The sequence below is a fragment of the Poecilia mexicana genome, unplaced genomic scaffold (assembly GCF_051168715.1).
Source record: "Poecilia mexicana isolate PSO_F unplaced genomic scaffold, ASM5116871v1 scaffold_10, whole genome shotgun sequence".
Lineage (NCBI taxonomy): Eukaryota > Metazoa > Chordata > Actinopteri > Cyprinodontiformes > Poeciliidae > Poecilia > Poecilia mexicana.
Genome location: NW_028263379.1, coordinates 28,044,545 through 28,061,140, shown reverse-complemented (window position 1 = coordinate 28,061,140; position 16,596 = coordinate 28,044,545).

The window sequence follows — 16,596 nt, the reverse complement described above, 5'->3', positions numbered from 1 at the left end:
GACCAGCCCTCATCACAGTTAGGTGGTCGATTGATGACATCACCTTAGCCCCGCCCACTTCCGACAGGAAGTCACCTGTTTTTTCTACTGTATGTCTTACTTTTACACTCTAAAACATGTTGGTGTGTCATGGATTCCAACCCTGTGCAGACTGACATGAAATGCCATGAAGATGAACTCTGTCAATGGCATCTGACCCTTGTGGGTGTGGCAAAAATGGCTGTCCCTCGCCATATGCATACGATCGTCTCTTATTCACAAACGCATCATCCCATTTGCTCCAGACTTTTTATGACTGACACTTGTGAACCTCTAAGGAGCCCAATAGAGTTTAATTGCAATTTGACTCTACTGCGCACCCAGGTTAATCAAACACCTGTGTCTCCTTGCGATATCAGCTGATCTACACCAGATTTTTGTGCATTGACTGGGAGCAATGTCGAACATGACAGGGTGACTATCTTCAGGGCTGGTTTGGCAGCTCCGTGAGAGCAAGGCGGTGGCTGGGGGTAGGCGGTGGCTGGGGTGACATGGTGCTGAGGGGAGGCAGTGGCTGGGGGGAGGTGGTGCTGAGGGGAGGCGGTGGCTGAGGGGAGGCGGTGCTGGAACATCCGCGGTGGCTAGGCTTGAGCGGCGCTTGGCTGCGAGGGCCGCTTGAGGCTCCGCGGAGCTTTAATTAGGCCCGAGCAGCTAAGCGCTGCGAGAGCCTATTGAAACTGTGCTGTAAATTATTATTATTATTATTATTCTTATTCTTCCGTAAAATAAATTGGCTTTTTGGGGGCTTTATCATATTCAAAAACTCACCAAACTTGGCGGGGGCATAGAGCCCGGTGAAAATTTACGTATTTTAAGGTCCCCAGAAAAATCGCACAAGAAACGGCTCAAGGGCGCCACCTAGCAAATTTCAAAAGACCCTTTCCTATTCACTTACTTTATCGTACAGACTTGAAACTTGGTACACTTGTACAGCTCCCCAAGACACTCAGAATTTACAATTAATGTCATAGTGCAAGTATCACAGAATGTCGGCCATTTTGGATTGAAGTTCCGATTTTGGCCGTTCACAGGGTTCGCATTTTTTCGAACTAGTCCTAGGGACTTCGATCGATCGGCTTCAAACTCAGTCAGATCGTTCATAAGGCATGGCCGATCCAAAGTTATCAGAGTTTTGCGTTTTTTTTTCTTCTAAATGGAGTTACCTGGGGTCAAAGTTCACCTTGTCGCCATGAAAAATAAAAGGGTTATAACTTTTACAACAAAACTCACAGCAGCACCAAACTTTCAGTGATTGATCATCAACGGGTCCCCTACAACACCCAATGGTCAAATGATGACATCACTTAGGCCACGCCCCCTGACAACAGGAAGTGTCATGTTTTACTGTGAACGGTCCTTATCTGACCCCTTTGACCTAATAAACATGAAACTGTGTCCACAGACAGAAAACATGTTGGTGTGTCATGGATTCCAACCCTGTTTGGCTTTGATGGACCAGGTGGGCGTGGCGGCATGGCGAAGTGACCTGTAACGCCGTCGCCATACGTTTGGCTGTAGATTCCTCAATCTTGTGCCCAGCTGCACCAAACTTGACATGAGTGATCCTGGTGGGATGCCTGACGATCCTATGTCGTCATAGTCTGACGTCATCTAAGCCCCGCCCCCTCAGAACAGGAAGTGCCTTTTATTGACTTGTACAGCTCCATCTCTGGCTCTCTCGACCTAATCAAGATGATTCTGTGTTGGATGACAGATAACATGTTGGTCTCACTTGCTTTAAAGCGCCAAGAGTTTTCAGTAGAGGGCGTGGCCGTGGCAGCGCGGCGAAGCAGAGGGAACGCCGCCGCCATACGTTTGGCTCTAGATTCCACATCATTCAGACCAGCTGCACCAAACTCACTAGGATGCATCCTTATTCATCCACGAACAGGAATCCATAACAGTCGTTGATGGGCGTGGCCTAATTTCTCTACAGCGCCCCCTAGAAATTTTTAAATGATCAGCCCCAAGCCATGCTTTAACCTAGAATTATGAAACTTGGTACACATGTGTATCATGTCAGGACCTACAAAAAAGTCTCTTGGAGCCATGGTGCAAACCCAACAGGAAGTCGGCCATTTTGGATCAAAATCAGCCATTTCCTCTTTTTCATAGACATCGCATCTGATCTATCTCCTCCTGCAGCTTTTGAGATAGAGACTTCAAACTCAGTCAGCAGAGACTTGAGACATTAAAGATGAAAAGTTATCGTAGGAATTTTTCTATGTCAAAGCATGTGGGCGTGGCTAAGTCCCAAACTTTGACTATTCGCCATGAAACATCAAGATGCAATAACTTCCACATAGAAGGTCACAGCTGCATCAGACTTCCTATATCTGACTACAGACCACCCCTCATCACATTGAGATGGTCAGTTGATGACATCACCTTAACCCCGCCCACTTCCGACAGGAAGTCACCTGTTTTTTCTATTGTATGTCTTACTTTTACTCTCTAAGTCATATGGGTTTCATCCGGTGTAGGCTGACATGACATGATATGATGATGAACTCTCCCATGATGAACTCGACTGACCCGTGGGGGCGTGGCTAAGTCCCAAACTTTGACTATACAGCATGAAACATGAATGTGAAATAACTTCCAAATGCCAGGTCACAGCTGCATCAGACTTTCTATGTCTCATTATAGACCAGCCTTCATCATAGTTAGGTGGTCGATTGATGACATCACCCTAGCCCCGCCCACTTCCGACAGGAAGTAACCTCTTTCTTCAATTGTATGTCTTACTTTTACTCTCTAATTCTTATGGGTTTCATCCTGTGCAGGCTGACATGAAATGACATGATGATGAACTCTCCCATGATGAACTCTACTGACCCGTGGGGGCGTGGCTAAGTCCCAAACTTTGACTATACACCATGAAACATGAATGTGAAATAACTTCCAAATGCCAGGTCAGAGCTGCATCAGACTTTCTATGTCTCATTATAGACCAGACCTCATCACAGTTAGGTGGTCGATTGATGACATCACCTTAGCCACGCCCACTTCCGACAGGAAGTCACCTGTTTTTTCTACTGTATGTCTGACTTTTACTCTCTAAGTCATATGGGTTTCATGCTTTGCAGACTGACATAAAATGACATGAAGATGAACTCTGTAAATGCCTACTGACCCGTGGAGGCGTGGCCAGATGGCAGTCCCTCGCCATATGCAAACGATCATCTCTTATTCACACACGCATCATCCCATTTGCTCCAGACTTTTTATGAGTGACACTTGTGAACCTCTAAGGAGCCCAATAGAGTTTAATTGCAATTTGACTCCACTGCGCACCCAGGTTAATCAAACACCTGTGTCTCCTTGCGATATCAGCTGATCTACACCAGATTTTTGTGCATTGTCTGGGAGCAATGTCGAACATGACAGGTGACTATCTTCAGGGCGGGTTTGGCAGCTCCTTGAGAGCAAGGCGGTGGCTGGGGGTAGGCGGTGGCTGGGGTGACATGGTGCTGAGGGGAGGCAGTGGCTGGGGGGAGGTGGTGCTGAGGGGAGGCGGTGGCTGGGGGGAGGTGGTGCTGGAACATACGCGGTGGCTATAGGCTTGAGCGGCGCTTGGCTGCGAGGGCCGCTTGAGGCTCCGCGGAGCTTTAATTATTATTATAGTTCTTGTGCCAAATGAATTGGCTTTTTGGGGGCTTTATCATATTCAAAAACTCACCAAACTTGGCGGGGGCATAGAGCCCGTGTAAAATTTACGTATTTTAAGGTCCCGGGAAAAATCGCAACAGAAACGGCTCAAGGGCGCCACCTAGCAACTTTCAAAAGACCCTTTCCTATTCACTTACTTTATCGTAGAGACTTGAAACTTGGTACACTTGTAGAGCTCCCCAAAACACTCAGAATTTACAATTAATGTCATAGTGCAAGTATCACAGATTGTCGGCCATTTTGGATTGAAGTTCCGATTTTGACCCGATTTTGGGCGTTTGCAGGGTTCGCATTTGATCGAACTTGTCCTAGGGATTTCGATCGATCGGCTTCAAACTCGGTCAGATCGTTCAAAAGGCATGGCCGATCCAAAGTTATCGTAGGTTTGCGTTTTCGGGCTTGCTGAAGGGGTCTTTCCGGGGGTCAAAGGTCACCGATTCGCCATGAAACATCAAACTGTTATAACTCTTTGAAAAAAACTCATAGAAGCACCAAACTTTCAGTGATTGATCATCATGGGATGCTCTACAATACCCAACGGTCAAATGATGACGTCACTTAGGCCACGCCCCCTGAGAACAGGAAGTGTCATTTTTTACGCTGAACGGTCGCTATCTGACCCCTTTGACCTAATCGAGGTGAAACTGTGTCCACAGACAGAAAACATGTTGGTGTGTTGAGGATTCCAAGCCAAGCTCATTTGAATCCAGCAGGTGGGCGTGGCGGCGTGGCGAAGTGACCCTAAACGCCGTGTCCTTACGTTTGGCTGTGGATTCCACAATTTTGAGGCCAGCTGCACCAAACTTGACATGAGTGATCCTGGTAGGGTCCCCTACGATCCTATGTTGTCATAGTCTGACGTCATCTAAGCCCCGCCCCCTCAGAACAGGAAGTGCTTTTTTTTCCATGGAAAGCTGCCTTTCTGGCTCACTGCACCTAATCAACATGATTCTGTGTTGGATGACAGATAACATGTTAGTCTCACTTGCTTTAAAGCGCCAAGAGTCTTCTGTAGAGGGCGTGGCCGTGGGACCGCGGCGAAGCAGAGGTAACGCCGCCGCCATACGTTTGGCTCTAGATTCCACATCGTTCAGCCCAGCTGCACCAAACTCACTAGGATGCATCCTTATCCATCCCCGAACAGGAATCCATAACAGTCGTTGATGGGCGTGGCCTAATTTCTCTACAGCGCCCCCTAGAAATTTTTAAATGATCAGCCCCAAGCCATGCTTTAACCTAGAATTATGAAACTTGGTACACATGTGTATCATGTCAGGACCTACAAAAAAGTCTCTTGGAGCCATGGTGCAAACCCAACAGGAAGTCGGCCATTTTGGATCAAAATCAGCCATTTCCTCTTTTTCATAGACATCGCATCTGATCTATCTCCTCCTGCAGCTTTTGAGATAGAGACTTCAAACTCAGTCAGCAGAGACTTGAGACATTAAAGATGAAAAGTTATCGTAGGAATTTTTCTATGTCAAAGCATGTGGGCGTGGCTAAGTCCCAAACTTTGACTATTCGCCATGAAACATCAAGATGCAATAACTTCCACATAGAAGGTCACAGCTGCATCAGACTTCCTATGTCTCATTATAGACCAGCCTTCATCATAGTTAGGTGGTCGATTGATGACATCACCCTAGCCCCGCCCACTTCCGACAGGAACTAACCTCTTTCTTCAATTGTATGTCTTACTTTTACTCTCTAATTCTTATGGGTTTCATCCTGTGCAGGCTGACATGAAATGAAATGATGATGAACTCTGCCGTGATGAACTCTACTGACCCGTGGGGGCGTGGCTAAGTCCCAAACTTTGAATATACATCATGAAACATGAATGTGAAATTACTTCCTAATGCCAGGTCACAGCTGCATCAGACTTTCTATGTGTCATTATAGACCAGCCATCATGACAGTTAGGTGGTCGACTGATGACATAACATTAGCCCCGCCCACTTCCGACAGGAAGTCACCTGTTTTTTCTACTGTATGTCTTACTTTTTCTCTCTAATTCTTATGGGTTTCATCCTGTCCTGACTGACATAAAATGAAATGATGATGAACTTATTGATGATGAACTCATTGATGATGTACTCTACTGACCCGTGGGGGCGTGGCAAAATGGCTGTCCCTCGTAATATGCATACGTTCGTCTCGTATTCACAAACGCATCATCCGATTTGCACCAGACATTGTATGAGTGACACTTGTGAACCTCTAAGGAGCCCAATAGAGTTTAATTGCGATTTGACTCCACTGCGCACCAAGGTTAATCAAACACCTGTGTCTCCTTGCGATATTAGCTGATCTACACCAGATTTTTGTGCATTGTCTGGGAGCAATGTCGAACATGACAGGGTGACTATCTTCAGGGCGGGTTTGGCAGCTCCGTGAGAGCAAGGAAGTGGCTGGGGGTAGGCGGTGGCTGGGGTGACATGGTGCTGAGGGGAGGCAGTGGCTGGGGGGAGGTGGTGCTGAGGGGAGGCGGTGGCTGGGGGGAGGCGGTGCTGGAACATCCGCGGTGGCTAGGCTTGAGCGGCGCTTGGCTGCGAGGGCCGCTTGAGGCTCCGCGGAGCTTTAATTAGGCCCGAGCAGCTAAGCGCTGCGAGAGCCTATTGAAACTGTACTGTTTCTTATTATTATTATTATTTTTTTTATCTTCCCAAATGAATTGGCTTTTTGGGGGCTTTATCATATTCAAAAACTCACCATACTTGGCGGGGGCATAGAGCACGTGTAAAATTTACGTATTTTAAGGTACCTGGAAAAATCGCACAAGAAACGGCTCAAGGGCGCCACCTAGCAACTTTCAAAAGACCCTTTCCTATTCACTGACTTTATCGTAGAGACTTGAAACTTGGTACACTTGTAGAGCTCCCCAAGACACTCTGAATTTACAATTAATGTCATAGTGCAAGTATCACAGATTGTCGGCCATTTTGGATTGAAATTCCGATTTTGACCCGATTTTGGCCGTTTACAGGGTTCGCATTTGATCGAACTTGTCCTAGGGATTTCGATCGATCGGCTTCAAACTCGGTCAGATCGTTCAAAAGGCATGGCCGATCCAAAGTTATCGTAGGTTTGCGTTTTCGGGCTTGCTGAAGGGGTCTTTCCGGGGGTCAAAGGTCACCGATTCGCCATGAAACATCAAACTGTTATAACTCTTTGAAAAAAACTCATAGAAGCACCAAACTTTCAGTGATTGATCATCATGGGATGCTCTACAATACCCAAAGGTCAAATGATGACGTCACTTAGGCCACGCCCCCTGAGAACAGGAAGTGTCATTTTTTACGCTGAACGGTCGCTATCTGACCCCTTTGACCTAATCGAGGTGAAACTGTGTCCACAGACAGAAAACATGTTGGTGTGTTGAGGATTCCAAGCCAAGCTCATTTGAATCCAGCAGGTGGGCGTGGCGGCGTGGCGAAGTGACCCTAAACGCCGTGTCCTTACGTTTGGCTGTGGATTCCACAATTTTGAGGCCAGCTGCACCAAACTTGACATGAGTGATCCTGGTAGGGTCCCCTACGATCCTATGTTGTCATAGTCTGACGTCATCTAAGCCCCGCCCCCTCAGAACAGGAAGTGCTTTTTTTTCCATGGAAAGCTGCCTTTCTGGCTCACTGCACCTAATCAACATGATTCTGTGTTGGATGACATATAACATGTTAGTCTCACTTGCTTTAAAGCGCCAAGAGTCTTCTGTAGAGGGCGTGGCCGTGGGACCGCGGCGAAGCAGAGGTAACGCCGCCGCCATACGTTTGGCTCTAGATTCCACATCGTTCAGCCCAGCTGCACCAAACTCACTAGGATGCATCCTTATCCATCCCCGAACAGGAATCCATAACAGTCGTTGATGGGCGTGGCCTAATTTCTCTACAGCGCCCCCTAGAAATTTTTAAATGATCAGCCCCAAGCCATGCTTTAACCTAGAATTATGAAACTTGGTACACATGTGTATCATGTCAGGACCTACAAAAAAGTCTCTTGGAGCCATGGTGCAAACCCAACAGGAAGTCGGCCATTTTGGATCAAAATCAGCTATTTCCTCTTTTTCATAGACATCGCATCTGATCTATCTCCTCCTGCAGCTTTTGAGATAGAGACTTCAAAGTCAGTCAGCAGAGACTTGAGAGATTAAAGATGAAAAGTTATCGTAGGAATTTTTCTATGTCAAAGCATGTGGGCGTGGCTAAGTCCCAAACTTTGACTATTCGCCATGAAACATCAAGATGCAATAACTTCCACATAGAAGGTCACAGCTGCATAAGACTTCCTATATCTGACTACAGACCACCCCTCATCACATTGAGATGGTCAGTTGATGACATCACCCTTGCCCCGCCCACTTCCGACAGGAAGTCACCTGTTTTTTCTACTGTATGTCTTACTTTTTCTCTCTAATTCTTATGGGTTTCATCCTGTGCAGACTGACATGAAATGAAATGATGATGAACTCTGCCGTGATGAACTCTACTGACCCGTGGGGGCGTGGCTAAGTCCCAAACTTTGAATATACATCATGAAACATGAATGTGAAATTACTTCCTAATGCCAGGTCACAGATGCATCAGACTTTCTATGTGTCATTATAGACCAGCCTTCATGACAGTTAGGTAGTCGATTGATGACATAACATTAGCCCCGCCCACTTCCGACAGGAAGTCACCTGTTTTTTCTACTGTATGTCTTACTTTTTCTCTCTAATTCTTATGGGTTTCATCCTGTCCTGACTGACATGAAATGAAATGATGATGAACTTATTGATGATGAACTCATTGATGATGTACTCTAAGCAGCCCCAAGCCATTCTTTAACCTAGAATTATGAAACTTGGTACACATGTGTATAATGTCAGGACCTACAAAAAAGTCTCTTGGAGCCATGGTGCAAACCCAACAGGAAGTCGGCCATTTTGGATCAAAATCCGCCATTTACTGTTTTTCATAGACATCGCATCTGATCTATCTCCTCCTGCAGCTTTTGAGATAGAGACTTCAAACTCAGTCAGCAGAGACTTGAGACATTAAAGATGAAAAGTTATCGTAGGAATTTTTCTATGTCAAAGCATGTGGGCGTGGCTAAGTCCCAAACTTTGACTATTCGCCATGAAACATCAAGATGCAATAACTTCCACATAGAAGGTCACAGCTGCATCAGACTTCCTATATCTGACTACAGACCACCCCTCATCACATTGAGATGGTCAGTTGATGACATCACCTTAACCCCGCCCACTTCCGACAGGAAGTCACCTGTTTTTTCTATTGTATGTCTTACTTTTACTCTCTAAATCATATGGGTTTCATCCTGTGCAGGCTGACATGAAATGACATGATGATGAACTCTCCCATGATGAACTCTACTGACCCGTGGGGGCGTGGCTAAGTCCCAAACTTTGACTATACACCATGAAACATGAATGTGAAATAACTTCCAAATGCCAGGTCAGAGCTGCATCAGACTTTCTATGTCTCATTATAGATAAGCCCTCATCACAGTTATGTGGTCGATTGATGACATCACCCTTGCCCCGCCCACTTCCGACAGGAAGTCACCTGTTTTTTATACTGTATGTCTTACTTTTTCTCTCTAATTCTTATGGGTTTCATCCTGTGCAGACTGACATGAAATGAAATGATGATGAACTCTGCCGTGATGAACTCTACTGACCCGTGGGGGCGTGGCTAAGTCCCAAACTTTGAATATACATCATGAAACATGAATGTGAAATTACTTCCTAATGCCAGGTCACAGATGCATCAGACTTTCTATGTCTCATTATAGACCAGCCCTCATCACAGTTAGGTGGTCGATTGATGACATCACCTTAGCCCCGCCCACTTCCGACAGGAAGTCACCTGTTTTTTATACTGTATGTCTTACTTTTACACTCTAAAACATGTTGGTGTGTCATGGATTCCAACCCTGTGCACACTGACATAACATGACATGATGATGAACTCTGTCAATGCCTACTGACCCGTGGGGGAGTGGCAAAATGGCTGTCCCTCGCCATATGCATACGATCGTCTCTTATTCACAAACGCATCATCCTATTTGCACCAGACTTTTTATGAGTGAAACTTGTGAACCTCTGAGGAGCCCAATACAGTTTAATTGCAATTTGACTCCACTGCGCCCCCTAGGTTAATCAAACAGCTGTATCTCCTTGCCACATGGCCCAATCTGCTCCAGATTTTGGGTGCATGGCCAGTGAACGCTGCCGAAGACATCGAAGCGGATCGCGTGGAGGACGGCGCGCGAGCGTCGGCGGTGGCCGGCGGGAGGCGGTGCTGGAACATCCGCGGTGGCTATAGGCTTGAGCGGCGCTTGGCTGCGAGGGCCGCTTGAGGCTCCGCGGAGCTTTAATTAGGCCCGAGCAGCTAAGCGCTGCGAGAGCCTATTGAAACTGTGCTGTTTATTATTATAGTTCTTGTGCCAAAAGAATTGGCTTTTTGGGGGCTTTCTCATATTCAAAAACTCACCAAACTTGGCGGGGGCATAGAGTCCGTGTAAAATTTACGTATTTTAAGGTCCCCAGAAAAATCGCACAAGAAACGGCTCAAGGGCGCCACCTAGCAACTTTCAAAAGACCCTTTCCTATTCACTTACTTTATCGTAGAGACTTGAAACTTGGTACACTTGTAGAGCTCCCCAAGACGCTCTGAATTTACAATTAATGTCATAGTGCAAGTATCACAGATTGTCGGCCATTTTGGATTGAAGTTCCGATTTTGACCCGATTTTGGCCGTTTACAGGGTTCGCATTTGATCGAACTTGTCCTAGGGATTTCGATCGATCGGCTTCAAACTCGGTCAGATCGTTCATAAGGCATGGCCGATCCAAAGTTATCGTAGGTTTGCGTTTTCGGGCTTGCTGAAGGGGTCTTTCCGGGGGTCAAAGGTCACCGATTCGCCATGAAACATCAAACTGTTATAACTCTTTGAAAAAAACTCATAGAAGCACCAAACTTTCAGTGATTGATCATCATGGGATGCTCTACAATACCCAACGGTCAAATGATGACGTCACTTAGGCCACGCCCCCTGAGAACAGGAAGTGTCATTTTTTACGCTGAACGGTCGCTATCTGACCCCTTTGACCTAATCGAGGTGAAACTGTGTCCACAGACAGAAAACATGTTGGTGTGTTGAGGATTCCAAGCCAAGCTCATTTGAATCCAGCAGGTGGGCGTGGCGGCGTGGCGAAGTGACCCTAAACGCCGTGTCCTTACGTTTGGCTGTGGATTCCACAATTTTGAGGCCAGCTGCACCAAACTTGACATGAGTGATCCTGGTAGGGTCCCCTACGATCCTATGTTGTCATAGTCTGACGTCATCTAAGCCCCGCCCCCTCAGAACAGGAAGTGCTTTTTTTTCCATGGAAAGCTGCCTTTCTGGCTCACTGCACCTAATCAACATGATTCTGTGTTGGATGACAGATAACATGTTAGTCTCACTTGCTTTAAAGCGCCAAGAGTCTTCTGTAGAGGGCGTGGCCGTGGGACCGCGGCGAAGCAGAGGTAACGCCGCCGCCATACGTTTGGCTCTAGATTCCACATCGTTCAGCCCAGCTGCACCAAACTCACTAGGATGCATCCTTATCCATCCCCGAACAGGAATCCATAACAGTCGTTGATGGGCGTGGCCTAATTTCTCTACAGCGCCCCCTAGAAATTTTTAAATGATCAGCCCCAAGCCATGCTTTAACCTAGAATTATGAAACTTGGTACACATGTGTATCATGTCAGGACCTACAAAAAAGTCTCTTGGAGCCATGGTGCAAACCCAACAGGAAGTCGGCCATTTTGGATCAAAATCAGCCATTTCCTCTTTTTCATAGACATCGCATCTGATCTATCTCCTCCTGCAGCTTTTGAGATAGAGACTTCAAACTCAGTCAGCAGAGACTTGAGACATTAAAGATGAAAAGTTATCGTAGGAATTTTTCTATGTCAAAGCATGTGGGCGTGGCTAAGTCCCAAACTTTGACTATTCGCCATGAAACATCAAGATGCAATAACTTCCACATAGAAGGTCACAGCTGCATCAGACTTCCTATATCTGACTACAGACCACCCCTCATCACATTGAGATGGTCAGTTGATGACATCACCTTAACCCCGCCCACTTCCGACAGGAAGTCACCTGTTTTTTCTATTGTATGTCTTACTTTTACTCTCTAAGTCATATGGGTTTCATCCGGTGTAGGCTGACATGACATGATATGATGATGAACTCTCCCATGATGAACTCGACTGACCCGTGGGGGCGTGGCTAAGTCCCAAACTTTGACTATACAGCATGAAACATGAATGTGAAATAACTTCCAAATGCCAGGTCACAGCTGCATCAGACTTTCTATGTCTCATTATAGACCAGCCTTCATCATAGTTAGGTGGTCGATTGATGACATCACCCTAGCCCCGCCCACTTCCGACAGGAAGTAACCTCTTTCTTCAATTGTATGTCTTACTTTTACTCTCTAATTCTTATGGGTTTCATCCTGTGCAGGCTGACATGAAATGACATGATGATGAACTCTCCCATGATGAACTCTACTGACCCGTGGGGGCGTGGCTAAGTCCCAAACTTTGACTATACACCATGAAACATGAATGTGAAATAACTTCCAAATGCCAGGTCAGAGCTGCATCAGACTTTCTATGTCTCATTATAGATAAGCCCTCATCACAGTTATGTGGTCGATTGATGACATCACCCTTGCCCCGCCCACTTCCGACAGGAAGTGACCTGTTTTTTCTACTGTATGTCTTACTTTTTCTCTCTAATTCTTATGGGTTTCATCCTGTGCAGACTGACATGAAATGAAATGATGATGAACTCTGCCGTGATGAACTCTACTGACCCGTGGGGGCGTGGCTAAGTCCCAAACTTTGAATATACATCATGAAACATGAATGTGAAATTACTTCCTAATGCCAGGTCACAGATGCATCAGACTTTCTATGTGTCATTATAGACCAGCCATCATGACAGTTAGGTGGTCGATTGATGACATAACATTAGCCCCGCCCACTTCCGACAGGAAGTCACCTGTTTTTTCTACTGTATGTCTTACTTTTTCTCTCTAATTCTTATGGGTTTCATCCTGTCCTGACTGACATAAAATGAAATGATGATGAACTTATTGATGATGAACTCATTGATGATGTACTCTACTGACCCGTGGGGTCGTGGCAAAATGGCTGTCCCTCGTAATATGCATACGTTCGTCTCATATTCACAAACGCATCATCCGATTTGCACCAGACATTGTATGAGTGACACTTGTGAACCTCTAAGGAGCCCAATAGACTTTAATTGTGATTTGACTCCACTGCGCCCCCTAGGTTAATCAAACACCTGTGTCTCCTTGCGATATTAGCTGATCTACACCAGATTTTTGTGCATTGTCTGGGAGCAATGTCGAACATGACAGGGTGACTATCTTCAGGGCGGGTTTGGCAGCTCCGTGAGAGCAAGGAAGTGGCTGGGGGTAGGCGGTGGCTGGGGTGACATGGTGCTGAGGGGAGGCAGTGGCTGGGGGGAGGTGGTGCTGAGGGGAGGCGGTGGCTGGGGGGAGGCGGTGCTGGAACATCCGCGGTGGCTAGGCTTGAGCGGCGCTTGGCTGCGAGGGCCGCTTGAGGCTCCGCGGAGCTTTAATTAGGCCCGAGCAGCTAAGCGCTGCGAGAGCCTATTGAAACCTTGCTGTTTATTATTATAGTTCTTGTGCCAAATGAATTGGCTTTTTGGGGGCTTTATCATATTCAAAAACTCACCAAACTTGGCGGGGGCATAGAGCCCGTGTAAAATTTACGTATTTTAAGGTCCTCAGAAAAATCGCACAAGAAACGGCTCAAGGGCGCCACCTAGCAACTTTCAAAAGACCCTTTCCTATTCACTTGCTTCATCACAGAGACTTGAAACTTGGTACACTTGTAGAGCTCCCCAAGACACTCAGGATTTACAATTAATGTCATAGTGCAAGTATCACAGAATGTCGGCCATTTTGGATTGAAGTTCCGATTTTGACCCGATTTTGGCCGTTTACAGGGTTCGCATTTGATCGAACTTGTCCTAGGGATTTCGATCGATCGGCTTCAAACTCGGTCAGATCGTTCATAAGGCATGGCCGATCCAAAGTTATCGTAGGTTTGCGTTTTCGGGCTTGCTGAAGGGGTCTTTCCGGGGGTCAAAGGTCACCGATTCGCCATGAAACATCAAACTGTTATAACTCTTTGAAAAAAACTCATAGAAGCACCAAACTTTCAGTGATTGATCATCATGGGATGCTCTACAATACCCAATGGTCAAATGATGACGTCACTTAGGCCACGCCCCCTGAGAACAGGAAGTGTCATTTTTTACGCTGAACGGTCGCTATCTGACCCCTTTGACCTAATCGAGGTGAAACTGTGTCCACAGACAGAAAACATGTTGGTGTGTTGAGGATTCCAAGCCAAGCTCATTTGAATCCAGCAGGTGGGCGTGGCGGCGTGGCGAAGTGACCCTAAACGCCGTGTCCTTACGTTTGGCTGTGGATTCCACAATTTTGAGGCCAGCTGCACCAAACTTGACATGAGTGATCCTGGTAGGGTCCCCTACGATCCTATGTTGTCATAGTCTGACGTCATCTAAGCCCCGCCCCCTCAGAACAGGAAGTGCTTTTTTTTCCATGGAAAGCTGCCTTTCTGGCTCACTGCACCTAATCAACATGATTCTGTGTTGGATGACAGATAACATGTTAGTCTCACTTGCTTTAAAGCGCCAAGAGTCTTCTGTAGAGGGCGTGGCCGTGGGACCGCGGCGAAGCAGAGGTAACGCCGCCGCCATACGTTTGGCTCTAGATTCCACATCGTTCAGCCCAGCTGCACCAAACTCACTAGGATGCATCCTTATCCATCCCCGAACAGGAATCCATAACAGTCGTTGATGGGCGTGGCCTAATTTCTCTACAGCGCCCCCTAGAAATTTTTAAATGATCAGCCCCAAGCCATGCTTTAACCTAGAATTATGAAACTTGGTACACATGTGTATCATGTCAGGACCTACAAAAAAGTCTCTTGGAGCCATGGTGCAAACCCAACAGGAAGTCGGCCATTTTGGATCAAAATCAGCCATTTCCTCTTTTTCATAGACATCGCATCTGATCTATCTCCTCCTGCAGCTTTTGAGATAGAGACTTCAAACTCAGTCAGCAGAGACTTGAGACATTAAAGATGAAAAGTTATCGTAGGAATTTTTCTATGTCAAAGCATGTGGGCGTGGCTAAGTCCCAAACTTTGACTATTCGCCATGAAACATCAACATGCAATAACTTCCACATAGAAGGTCACAGCTGCATCAGACTTCCTATATCTGACTACAGACCACCCCTCATCACATTGAGATGGTCAGTTGATGACATCACCTTAACCCCGCCCACTTCCGACAGGAAGTCACCTGTTTTTTCTATTGTATGTCTTACTTTTACTCTCTAAGTCATATGGGTTTCATCCGGTGTAGGCTGACATGACATGATATGATGATGAACTCTCCCATGATGAACTCGACTGACCCGTGGGGGCGTGGCTAAGTCCCAAACTTTGACTATACAGCATGAAACATGAATGTGAAATAACTTCCAAATGCCAGGTCACAGCTGCATCAGACTTTCTATGTCTCATTATAGACCAGCCTTCATCATAGTTAGGTGGTCGATTGATGACATCACCCTAGCCCCGCCCACTTCCGACAGGAAGTAACCTCTTTCTTCAATTGTATGTCTTACTTTTACTCTCTAATTCTTATGGGTTTCATCCTGTGCAGACTGACATGAAATGAAATGATGATGAACTCTCCCATGATGAACTCGACTGACCCGTGGGGGCGTGGCTAAGTCCCAAACTTTGACTATACAGCATGAAACATGAATGTGAAATAACTTCCAAATGCCAGGTCACAGCTGCATCAGACTTTCTATGTCTCATTATAGATAAGCCCTCATCACAGTTATGTGGTCGATTGATGACATCACCCTTGCCCCGCCCACTTCCGACAGGAAGTGACCTGTTTTTTCTACTGTATGTCTTACTTTTACACTCTAAAACATGTTGGTGTGTCATGGATTCCAACCCTGTGCAGACTGACATAAAATGAGATGATGATGAACTCTGTAAAGGCCTGCTGACCCGTGGGGGCGTGACAAAATGGCTGTCCCTCGCCATATGCATACGATCGTCTCTTATTCACAGACGCATCATCCGATTTGCACCAGACTTTTTATGAGTGACACTTGTTAACCTCTAAGGAGCCCAATAGAGTTTAATTGCAATTTCACTCCACTGCGCCCCCTAGGTTAATCAAACAGCTGTATCTCCTTGCCACATGGCCCAATCTGCTCCAGATTGGGGGTGCATGGCCAGGGAACGCTGCCGAAGGCATCGAAGCGGATCGCGTGGAGGACGGCGCGCGAGCGTCGGCGGTGGCCGGCGGGAGGCGGTGCTGGAACATCCGCGGTGGCTATAGGCTTGAGCGGCGCTTGGCTGCGAGGGCCGCTTGAGGCTCCGCGGAGCTTTAATTAGGCCCGAGCAGCTAAGCGCTGCGAAGGCCTATTGTAATCGCGCTGTTTATTATTCTTATTAGGCCCGAGCAGCTAAGCGCTGCGAGAGCCTATTGAAACTGTGCTGTAAATAATTATTATTATTATTATTATTCTTATTCTTCCGTAAAATAAATTGGCTTTTTGGGGGCTTTATCATATTCAAAAACTCACCAAACTTGGCGGGGGCATAGAGCCCGGTGAAAATTTACGTATTTTAAGGTCCCCAGAAAAATCGCACAAGAAACGGCTCAAGGGCGCCACCTAGCAAATTTCAAAAGACCCTTTCC